Source organism: Eurosta solidaginis, chromosome 5, assembly GCF_040869045.1.
Source record: "Eurosta solidaginis isolate ZX-2024a chromosome 5, ASM4086904v1, whole genome shotgun sequence".
NCBI classification, from domain to species: domain Eukaryota; kingdom Metazoa; phylum Arthropoda; class Insecta; order Diptera; family Tephritidae; genus Eurosta; species Eurosta solidaginis.
The window spans coordinates 30350971-30363773 of record NC_090323.1 but is presented as its reverse complement, the minus strand read 5'-3'; the positions used below and the strand labels follow the sequence as shown (position 1 = coordinate 30363773).

At 38.6% G+C, this 12803-nt stretch overlaps 1 protein-coding gene across 11 annotated transcripts in view; it reads left to right on the top strand.

Moving 5' to 3' along the window:
• nuf (rab11 family-interacting protein nuf) overlaps positions 1-12803 on the top strand; it is a 268745-nt gene that overhangs the window by 12788 nt on the left and 243154 nt on the right. Inside the window, exon 3 of one of the 11 annotated variants that reach the window (XM_067792116.1) lies at positions 1952-2104. The exons of the other annotated variants lie outside the window; for them this stretch is intronic. The gene's annotated coding sequence lies outside the window, so the exon portion shown is untranslated. The remainder of the gene's footprint in view (positions 1-1951; positions 2105-12803) is intronic. 11 annotated transcript variants of the gene reach the window in all.

Below are 12803 nucleotides of genomic sequence, written 5' to 3'. Positions count from 1 at the left end.
TACTAATGTGGAAAGGAAAAAATGCAACTGGAACTGTGCATGCAATTCATAAACGTCAAAACAAATTTACATTATTTTAGTCAGCCAGCATCAGTGCGCCTGGGAAGATAATCAAAGCTATCAAACAAAATAAAAAGATATAAAGAGCAAAAAAATATATGCAGATATAAAGTGTTCAAAGTATATAAATTACAACGACAACTTTTACACTCCCAAGTAAGAGAGCGCATGCGATGTGCAATGGTTTACCAAAATCCAAAATGCATCGAGCGTGTAAGTAGGAGTGGTATTGGCCCGTACTGATTCGCGATATCTCCAGTTTGGTGCGATGAAACTGGCAACAACTGCCAGAGTATTTTACCGGTAATAAACGCAAAAATATGTACAACAGATAAGCCATATTTGAGCCACTCAAATTTATGGTAACAGTACCAATAGTTAGTTTTGTGGATTGTTTGAAAGTTTGTCTATTGAATGTTAGCGGTTATGCAGCTCTCATGACTTTTCTTGTGTCTTATTTATGTGGTTTCGTTGCTTTCGTACATCGATGCACCCGAAATTGCCTACATACCGTTGTACCTACATATGTAAGTACATAGTAATAGTAGAAACAATTTGCATTTAGTTGTGATTTTACTCAACTTTGATATATGTAGGTATCTTAGAGTTATTGCGGGTTTTCACCGTTGTTTTTGCTTGCTGTTTATTGCTTAGTTGGTTTCTTATACTTGTAATTTCTTGTGGCCCATTAGGGTTGCTGTGTTAGAGACCACGCACAGTGTCGCCATCCCATATAAGCGTGGCCAAAACTACTTGTCGTGCTGCAATTTCGCTGTAGTTCATCATGGAGCCTACACTTACTGTAGATAAAAAAAAATTTTAAATACAATCAAAATTGTACGACTGCCACACCCCCTACACTAGTGGGCGGTAAAACTAAAACTGCAGCGATTATAAGAAACTTGGTACATACCTTTGTGCTAACTTGAAAAGTGACCAAGTAAAATCTCGTAGAGATCGAGCCTTAAACACGCCCACAAAAATAAAAATGTTTTGGGAAAAAGTGGATAGTTAATGCAATCTTTTAAAACGAAGTCTCATTCACGTTCTTATTCGGCTTCAATATGCATGCTAACTACTAACGTTTATCCTGCCCTCGATTGCAAATAAAACATGAATTCGTAGATAATAATTTTTTTTGTGTTTCTATTTAGGAATTTAACAATGCCTTTAATATATTTAAATTCAATTTTGCCCTTTTATTTTGCTGTAATAGCAGGTATCACTATAAAGTAAAAAAGTGTAAATATCGCAACTTAGCGCACATTCTCACTAGGCTTAATTTTGAGCTAACATTACTTGTGACAATATATCCAAAAATTGCGATGGAGTTAGGATGAGTTATTTTTATTCTGTTCTAAACTTTTAACTTCGAATAAAAATACACTTAATTTTTTCCACTTATAAAAAGTAACGGTACTCATAACCTGATCGATGAATAAATAAAAAAGTAGGGTTGCCATGTATGGAAAACTTCCAAATATAATAAAAAAACTCATTTGAGATATTTACATTTACTAACAAGCTCTGAATTTAAGTTTGTTTCAGTGACCTTTTCCATAAAAACCGTGGGCAAAATTATCAATTAACAAAATTCCAGGTTTAAGGAAGTCCCGATAAAAGCGCGCAAGTCTATTATTAAAAATTCTGTTCGAAATGATTTAATGGATGTATTTCCCATCGTTTGTCAAAGTTTTATAAAAATATCTATCGATGAACTTTTTTGACTTTTGGCCGCTTCGCGACACTGTGCCACGAGTTTATGTGTTGTTTTTATAATGACTCTTGCGTTAATTACAGTTGTGTTGTTTGTAATTTCCTTTTTCTTTATGTGTGTTTCGCCTTTTCTAATTTACTTTTACATTGGCTGTGTTCACTTTTCTATTTCCAGAAATATGGAGCTAACAAATCGTATATTTTATCGTTTTTGTACGCAAAGTAGGAAAGGTTTCGAGAATAAAAATGAGAAGTATTCTTGGAAGTTGCTCTATATGTTTTTAAGAATTCAATTAAACTCAAGAATTACACTGTGGAACAAATTCAGGTAAGCAAAAGTTAGGTCGATTCTGAGAGTGAGGGGTGAACATGGAGGCTAAATCAGAAGACCCGTATCGCGGCGTTTGTTTATGTTAGTTCGAATTGTTTTTTAATCGACCTTCGAAAACCATACAAACAATATGCTGAAAATCGGCATTTGACTGCAAAGTTCGAAGTTCGATTAAAAAACAATTCGAACTAACATATACAAACGCCGCGATACGGGTCTTCTAATTTAGCCTCTATTTTCACCCCTCACTCTCAGAATCGACTTAACGAGGACAAAGAGGAAGAAATTTATTGCATTTGACTGCAAAGTTCGAAGGTCGATTAAAAAAAAAATTCGAACTAACATAAACAAACGCCGCGATACGGGTCTTCTAATTTAGCCTCTATTTTCACCCCTCACTCTCAGAATCGACCTAACTTTTGCTAAACTGAATTTGCTCCACAGTGTTATTTTACTATTTATTTTACTCAGCGGCTACTGGGTACTCTTAAATTGATCATTATCACCATCATTAATTGGCGCTTAACCGCCTAAGCCGTTTCGTAAACAGTCACGCCAGCTATCCCTGTTTCGTAATAATTGACGCCAAATGAGAAGAGGTAAAGTCTTCCTCCATATGCCTCTCAGTTGAGATCTACTCCTTCCTCTGCTTCCAAACTGCGGTGTCGAATGAAATACTCTCTTGACCGGAGCGTCCTCGTCCATTCGCAGAACATGTAGATCATGTCTTTGCACTGTCATTCCTTGCTGTCTTTTCATATTTGCGTAAAGCTCATACAGCCCAACATTCGATATTAGCCGTCGGCATCACGGGCAGGGCCATAAATCTTCCGGAGAACTTTTCTCTCGAACACTCCACGAGCCATCTCATCATCTCTCGACACCGTCTCGGAATCGGAATCAAATCCATACATCAAAACAGGTATGATGAGCTACTTCTAGAGCTTGCTTTTTGCTCGTCGATAGAGGACTTTACTTTTCAATTGCCCACTCAGTTCAAAGTAGTACTTGTTGGCAAGTGTTTTTTTCAATTTGATTTCTTAGGTGACATTGTTTTGCGGGCTCCCAGATAGAAGAAAATCTCGAACTTATATCCGTCAACAGTGGCGTGGCTGCCAAGGCGTAAATGTGCCGATTCTTTCTTGCATGACAGCAAGTACTTGTCTTTATTTACCGTAAGAACCACTTGTTTGCCTCTTTATCTAATCTGGAGAAGGCAGAACTCTCAGCGTGTTTGCTAAGTCCAATTTTAACCATGACGGTTTAGTTCTGCTGCTAGAATTATATTCTCCACCTTGGACTATTTACACGGGTTCTTACTGTAGCGTTGCTATAGCGACGTAGAACTATTTTGCTGTTCAACGGCGACTCTCGAATCTAGGAGTTAGATTACATTATTTTTAAGTTCTCTAAAAATATCTTTAGAGCGGACAGTACTACCCTACCTAAAGAAAATCAGTAGATTCAAAATGAGAGAACGATATGCGCCATCTCTGTAGGTCAGTCATATCAATGTCAATGTCTCTTTTACTATGTTACTATTTCTTCAATCTTTCAGTAACACAATGTCATCTTAAATCAATTAGAAGCGTGGAAGCTTAGTTGTTTTCAACCGCTACTTCTACAACCGCAAGCGAAGAACGGTGTAAGGAAGTCAGGGTTCCTGCAAGAGTGTTTGATCTGTTCCGCTAAAGATTTACTAAGCTGCAAGTATTGTTTTACGTTAAAAATAGCTTATGGGAACATATAATCAAAATTAAAAAATTGAATGCAAGCCGAAATTTTTATAAGAGTATATCTGAAAAACAAGTCGCGACATGAACTTGAAGGATAGATGAAATGAGAAAATTTTGAGCTCCCTACGTCGGAGGCACAAAGTTATACTTAAAGAACCACGATGATCCTTCAATGGGGCGCACACAGAATTTAGATAAAACTCTCTAAGTTCAACTCAGCTTACAAAATTAGCAGAAGGACTAAGCTAAGTCATGAAAGTTCAAATTTCTCTGTAATGAAAAATATAAAAGAACCCGAACTTCTTATATACATAAGTACAGAAATTCTACACTCTTCAACTTCCTGCAGCTGCAATGAAAACTAAGAACCACTTGTTATAACATATTTAATATGTTATGAGTACTCCAGCTGAAAATTGTATAATGACAACATACTGACACAAGAAAGGGCACACAAAAGACCTATAGATGTCAAAAAAGAAGAGACGTGGCATGAAGATACTACCCTGCAAAAATCGCGAGTACTCCATGCATGCATGTATGGAGTACTCGCTATGGACCAAGCGAGTGCTCCAAAATTAACCACAATTCATACAAAAAATATGGTCCAATTCACATTGCGATGTCCTAGGACCGGACCATATACTCCAGCTCCGCATTACATCAGAGTAATCCATGGAGTACCCACAGTCCAATAAACATCGTGTAGTGATTACAATCGTTAAAAACGAGCAATGATCGGCTTACAACATGTTCGTGTAGAAACATGAGTTGGTCCATCGGTGCATTACAGTGGAGTAGAATGGTAAGTACTCCAGTGGACCACATGATCCAACGATTTTTGCAGGGTATTTAAAAAAATATGCGGCATGCATATATTTGTAATCACCATAACCGTAACATGTGCAGAGCTCAATACGCAAATACTTACATAAAAAAAAGCAAAAACGAAGAAGGTAGAATGCAAAGTGTTTTAGGAAACACTCTTCAGAGGATAGCGGAAAATTATAAAGGAACAAGGTAATGAAGAGCATACTTATTTAAATGGCAGTGGCAATACAGTCCCTGTGGAAATTTGATATTTTCTCTTAAGTACAAGCAACAACATTTGTGTGAATTGAATTTGGTTGCGCATTGTACATACTGCTCGAAAACCTAAGCAAGCTGAACATTGAAAATATTAAATGTTTGATGGATAATAATTATACCCTTTAAACCCAAATCAATTACTATTAGAATTTGAAGCAGGTTGCCCCGTTTTCCTTTTAATTGAAGTAGTATGCGAATAATTTGAATTGTGAAGTTCTACTACCATAGTAGTGCTGTAAATAAAAGAACATGTTGATATCCTGAAGATTAGAGTTTATTCGAATGATAATAGAAGGCAAATAATATTCGACACATCTTGAGATTCGCAACAATCGCTGCAAGAAGAACAATTGTTGAATAAATTCCAAAAGGAGTTGGAAGCCCGTGAATTGAATGCTACTGGCATTAAATCCGATATACTACAACGACTACGAGAAGCTATGCAGTCAGAAGCAATCAACTTGGAGTAGCACACCTTTCATCCAGAGATGCAAGAGGTAGGTGTTAAAATGAAGGAGAATATATAGACTCAGAATCCACCGGCAATTGTGGACACAAACTCGAAACTATCAGTAATGAAGCAAATATCAGCAGATATGTCATCACAGATAGAAGAACAGAATACAGATATGGGAGGCACGTATATCTGAAATGTACGTACAAATTTCGTTACAAATCTACTAGAAGATAAAAAAATCCGTATGTGATCGAAGTTGGAAATATAGGATCCGAAAATTGCTCAATTTCAGGATAAAATGGAAGCAAAGATTGATGCTTCAAAAAGTCGTTTCCAAGAGTTTCAATTAAATCGGTCATCTGTTTCAGCAAGCGATCCCACGGTAAAACCTCCATCCTTTGACTGTTCTCTTCGTTTTCAGGTATTAAATCTAGAATTTGAGGATACTCCAGCAACTAACAGCTGAAATGTGTACGACAAAGTCGCACTATTTGTTGCATTGAAGGGAGCAGCGGCCGAAATCTTGCAGACTATTCCCGAAATAGAGCATAGCTTTCTACGAAACATTGATAGCGCTGTAGAGAGGTGACATTGCAGCCAGCACAGGGAGCAGATATACCAAATATAGTTACAGAACCGATTCAAAAAGTTAAATGAAACATTACAGCAAATAGCGGCTGACATCGAAAGGGTAGCACATCTTGCAAATACAGACGCACCCGTCGAATACAGCAATCCGAAAGAAACATTCGCATAAATCGTATCAGATTCACTGATTCAGGAAACAGCCTCGCTTTTGTCTGAGTCAGTATTCAAAGTGCGCCGTATGGAAGTAGAAAGGCCAGACTGGCTGGACACAATATTGGAAACACTAAAGGGATCGCAACAGCGGAATGACAGAATAATCGTATGCTCCAAGTGCGGAAGCCAGGTCTTACTCCATGTCATGGCGGCACCGTCAAGCTCTTAGAAATTTTCCATTGGCTAAACGACGGAATGTGAGACAACGCACCCGGATCATGAGTTTTTAAATGAAATATAGGTGCGACAAAGACACGAATTCGGAAGCATTCCTGGAGTAGGATTTTTTGCTGTTATACAACCCTAATCCGCAGATGGATTCTTCATCAAAACTTCTGTGTAACTGGGAAGGCCACAGTACAAACTTGTGAAATGGATCAGCAATGAGAAACCACTAAGTAGAAGAAGGTTGGTTCATTTGGAGAGGCTATCAGAGTTTGGATCGGAACCTCAAATAAATCGTTTGCCTTTGCTAAAACAACAAAAAAGATTGCATGCGTTTTGAGTTGTGCATTTTTTTGGTGTACAAAATTCTATTTATGTTTCCTTGGCATAGTTAAAATGTAAGGCGCTGTGATTTTGTTATTTGTTATTATATGTAGTTATTTGTAACACGCAAGCTAAGCGGCAAGAAGCATAAAAGAACCTGCAATTCTACAACAACAAAAGCATTGAGTACTCCACGTCTTTTATTTGTTTATTTTTGTTTGCTTTATTATATTTTCTTATGAAAAGTAGGTACTAAATAAAACACCCTATCATTTGGCCTTCCACCACGCGATATATGCCCTGCAGCGAATCACACTACTTTCAAACTAGCGTAGAAATATCTGATTAAGAGACGGCACTAGTTCTAATTCTGTGTCTTTGCAGCGCTTTCAGCTGACACTGTTAACATTTTGATGTCTTAAGAAATGCAGGGCCGGATTAACAAGTAGGCAGAATAGGCAGTTGGCGGATTTTAGGGGGCCCCGAAAAATGGAGAAGACTTCTAAAATTTTCTTACAAACGTAAAATTCTAGAGAGTGAAAAAAAAAATATAATCAGAACTGAAAATAAATTTTACTCAAATAAACAAAACTCAATTGACCGCATTCAAAAGGCGGCGACCGACAAACTAGACAAGGTTCCTAAAACGGATATTTCCGACTCATTTGACAAATTGCATGAGCGTGCAAAGAAGTGTATCGAAGTGAAAAGAGAGTATATTAAATAATAAAACAGGTTTATAACTTTTATTCGGTTGGAAGGTCATACTGGTGAAAGTTTAGCGAATCAAACTTTAAAGTTTTTTACTGAAGACTGTGGTTTAGATATTCAAAATTGTAGAGGACAATAATATGACAACGCATTAAACATGTCCGGAAAGTATAAAGGTGTGCAAGCAAGAATATTGAATTTGAATGAGAATGCGATCTATGTTCCCTGTTCCGCGCATTCCCTTAATTTGATTGGAGAGCATGCTGTGAAGTGCTGTTTTTATTCAGTAGTTTTTTCGCCATTATGCAGATATTATATAATTTTTTTCGGCTTGCACCTATTATTGGGGCGTATTAAAAAATAAAATAAACAATGAGACAACTTTGAAGACATTGTCAACTACACACTGGGAAGCACATTCGAATGCGACGATTGCAGTTTGCGATTCATTAGATATCATATTAGAGGTTCTAGAAATCATTGCTGATGATGAATCACAAAATACTGATACTCGTTATGAGGCGACATGTATCGCGAATAAAATGCAAAAAGTCGAATTTGGTTTCATATTGATTTTATGGAACTCTATTTTGACCGCTATGCGTTCAGTGAGTAAGTCATTGCAAAGCGAAAAAGCAGATTTGGAAACGTGTGGTTTTTTGTACGAATCGTTAGAAGAGAGTTTAGTCTCATTCCGTGAAAAGTTCAATGATTTCGAGGAAAAAACAAAACAAATATTACCTGGTGTAGGTTATACAGAAATCGTAAAACGTACTCGTCATAGAAAAAACCAACCTAATGACGGAAATGCTCCAGGAGTCCAGAAGTAGAATTTTCGCCTCGCGATGATGTTAGGACAAAAGGTTTCCTCGAAATCATCGACAATCTTCACAGTGAAATCAAACGACGTGCGAAAGTGTTTATGGAAGTTTCAGAGAGATTTGCATTTCTCATCAACTTTTCTCTAAGCGATGGAGACCTCCACGAATCTATAAATAACTTAGTTCGTTTTTGTTCTAGATATTTGGAAGAATTTTTCATTGAAATGAAACAATTCCAAAGTTACGTGAACTCCAGATATACTGATGCAAAAAAACTCAGTCATTTATATAAGATTCTAATGGAAGATTAATTAGCCGATGTATTTCCTAACACAGAAATAGCTCTTCGGATTTTTTTAACATTAATCATCACAAATTGTTCTGCCGAACGATCCTTCTCGCAATTAAAAAGAATCAAAGCTGCTGAAAGAGCTACAGCACACAAGAGCGACTCGGGATGTTAGGTATACTTTGCATTGAGTCAGATTTATTGAACCAAATCAATATTGATGATATAATTGATAAATTTGCCGAAAACAAATGTAGAAAACGACATGTTTAAAATGTAGATAGTAATTTTATTGATATTATTACATTTTGATAATAAAATTTGTATGAAAGATATAAGTTTGTATTTTTTAATCGAAAAAAGAAGGGAACGGACGTGAGAAAGGGCCCCTAAATTGCTTAGGGCCACGTTGAGGGTTAATGAAGAAATGGCAATTATCCTTTGCTGGCCTTTTTAACTCAGTCTCAACTGGTTCAGTTGTAGGTGGTTCTGAAATTTTCGAGGCCTTTGAGTAATCAATTGAAATTGAATTGGTACATGTCCGATTAGCACATTTTCGGAGGTAGTCATTAAACTTGTAGTGGTAGTGTAGTTGCCTTGCACGACTGTCTCCCTAATTCGCTGCAGGGTGGTACTTTCACTTGCATATATAATTATTTTTTTTTTCGGGCATGCGCAGGTAACACACCATAGCGCACTTGTCGTCGCATTCATTCATACTTTTCTTCAAAATAAAAATAAAAGACATCAAACCGTCTGTTTAGTTGCTGCAGTGCGCTACCCGGCGAAGTGATTTACAAGTGTTGAGTTAGGTAAGGTAGTTTCCTTTTGTTTTTGAAGACCGCCAATGCCAGCCGCCACCCGCTTCCGACTAGCTTTTATTTAGCTACAGCATTGTTGCTGTAACTATTGTATACGAAATTATTTTCATACCTTTTTTTCTTTTTATTTCTGTCTCCTGCCTTTTTCAATTGCCCAAGGCGGAAGCAACGTTTTCAATGCATTACAAAAGAGTTCGGTTTAATAGCCCTACGTATTCTTACTGCTTCAGCATTTTTTATGTGGGCATTTTTACTATCGAATTTCTTTAATCAACCTTCAAGGCAACCAAGGCTTTACTGCGCTTCTAACATATGCTAAGTAGTCGTACTCACGTTTCAGTGTTTATATGCTAAGAGCTGTAATTAATAGTTCTAAATCAGTGGTGCACTCGAGAGCTTCAGAAAACTCTTTGGCGTTCACCGACATGTCGTAAATGTGTTCAATCCTTTCCTACTCTAACCCGCACTTGCTATATCTGCTATTACTAACTAGGCCTAATTTGAAAGCATAAGGCGCCAGAAGGCTGTGCCCAGTCAGAATACTCGTCATGAGTTTAGAGTAATCTTTTTTGAATGATCAGAGTAATTTTGTTATTTGACTCTTTGCAACGCCGCGCTTGCATCCACGTTTTTCTGCATGGCAACTCTCGCATAGCAGAGAGTGCAGCCGTCGGTGTTGTTTTCAGAGCTTCCTTAATGCTAACAATTGATAGCCTTAGTGGGGGATATGCAGACTATCAATTCTTAGCATTACGGGGGCCCTGAAAACAACCCCGACGGGTGCACTGTATGCCATTTTGCACATCCCAACTGTAAACTTGGTAGCAAAGAACATAGCGTTAACAACTGCAACCAGGCTCGGTGCCTCGGGGCAGCTTGAGCGTCGACCATACGGCCATAGTAGTATAGCGTCGTCAATCACAAGACGAATAGACTACCTGATTCCCTATCTGCGCTTCGAGGGCGATCTTAAGGCCACAATAGAGGTGGACGGTTGGCACAACGGTGCGGAAATGGCGGACGAGGCGATACATGTGTACACAGATGGTTCCAAAATAGTGGAAGGAGTAGGGTCTGCGGTATACTGTGCTGATCCGGAAATAAACAGATCCTACAGGCTGCCGGATTACTGTAGCGTTTTCTAAGCAGAAATAGTAGCCGTAACCAAAGCAGTAGAAACCCTGGAAGAGAATAGCCTAAGCTGCAATAATCGCGCATAGTACAGCAGCTAAATGCGTGTTAGAGTGTAAGCAGTTCCTGGCGAGAATCGGGGCAGGGAGAAGCATACATCTATATTGGGTCCTAGGGCATATGGGAATAGATGGGAATGAAAAAGCGGATAAACTAGCTAAAAAGGGCACATCCCTTGAAGCTTGCTCCGTAGGCGTTCCAATTAGACTGGGCGAGATTAAGCGAAGGCGAGAGGTGAACATGATGGATCAAGCAGAAAAGGCGTGGGTTCAAGCGCGGGGCTGTAAAGTGTCGAAGATTATGTGTAGGTCTTACAACCTTAGACTAAAAAAGTTGCTTCTATCATTAAAAAGAGAGGACTGTAGACTCATGACGGGTATTCTGACTGGACACTGCGTTCTGGCGTCACATGCCTTTAAATTAGGCTTGGTCAGTGATAGTAGATGTAGGATGTGCGGGCTGGAAGAGGAAAAGATTGAGCAAGTTCTGTGCTTGTGCCCTGCGCTTGCCAGGCTAAGACTCCAGCTATTAGGAGTGATACAGCTGTCAGATCTAGAAACAGCAAGTGGCTTAAGTCCTAGGAAGCTTCTAGTATTTGCCAAGAGGACGGAGTTATTTTATAACATAAGTCCTGGTTTTGGATAGGGGTTCTCAGTTTGGTCATTGAAACAAACTTCTGGTAACACTACGGACTTATTCAGTCTATGTGAGGTCCTCATGGACCGGCCAGTTCAACCTAACCTAACCTAGCCTGAGTACCCCCTCCACATTGAGCTTTAACGTCAACTTACTGTCTGGAATGATTCCTAGATATTTTGTACAAGGTTTCTCCAGCAGCGTAATCATTCTCTGCTTAGGCCTTGTCCAATTTTGGACCTTAGGGCCTCTTAGTAAACAAGACCATATCTGTCACGTTTGTGGTCAACCCGGCATGTATGTATATCTCGTAGCGCACGGTCGACTTACCTTCGGTGTACGCTTGTTTTGTTAAGAACCGAAAAACTAAAAGGAAACACTCACCGCACTTGCAGTTCAGACATAAGCAAACACACCTTTTGCAGTACCTGCTGCTGTTTATCTCTATGATATCGCCCTCACCTTGTTAAAGTTCATTTTAGCTTACTTTTTTCTGTGATTACTCACTCCACAATGATTGCACCTTAATCAAATATTTGTTATTAATATACCGTCTCTCGTACTCTCATCCCTTTGTCTACTTTATTTTCCAAATTTTCTTGCCTATGTTATCTTTCCTTGGAATTCTCACTTTTCATTTAATTTTCTGTGCACATTTTTTTGCTCCGTTGTGCATTTATTTGTCTTGTCCTTTTTTGTATTCGATCAATGTTTAATTCTTGTACGTGCACTTTGTGACTTTAATTGCATTGCAATGAATCTTATCTCTAATGTCTGCCGCATTGTGATTAGTTGTCGCTATTTGATAAAGAAATTTCTTGCCTTGAATAGTTTGGGCTACGGTATGTGAACTTTTGTTTTCACGTTCCTTCTCAATCAAACACTTACAACTTGACTAATTGCGGTCTTGACAGTTGACATACTCGCGAACTTCTCCGTTTATTTTGACTTTGGTTTAACGTCGCAACGATAACCTTACGTTAGAGCAGTAAGTCACGCTTTGGCAAGCTGGTAGACACGTTGCAAGGACTTTTTTTCCAATGGACAAGGTAGGATCTGCTGTACACTGCGTCTTTCCAGAAATAGAGCGATCCTACAAGCTACCAGATCACTGTAATACCTTTTAGATGGCAGTAACAGCACCGAAAAAGTCAGCAGCAATACTGAAAGGAACAGCCAGATGGCTTTACGACAATAAGATCACATAGAACATCATTCAGAAGTATGCAGGAGTTCGAGAGATATCACTCAGGAAGGTGCGTCCATTTATACTGAATTCTGGGCCATAAGGGCATCAATTAAGGGTATGAATGTACTTGCCTGGGAGTCGTACAAAAATATATAATACTTCTCGTGATTTACCGCAGAGAAGGCTTAGGTCGAGCTTATCTACCAGTTTTCTCCGTGCTCCTTTGAAATTTTCTCTACAAATTGGTCGGTCGGGATCTACATAATTGAAAGAACTTGTTTCTAAACTTTTGGTGTTGCTTTGGCCGGGAATTGAACCCAAACCATTCGGTGTGGTAGCCGAAGCACGTTATCACCACACCACGGCGATCGTCCGTCGTACTAAATATGTTCGGATTTCACCCATCGAATTTTCACGTCTAAGACCCGATCGCCAACAGCAAGAGTGGATTATTAGTTTGCAATTG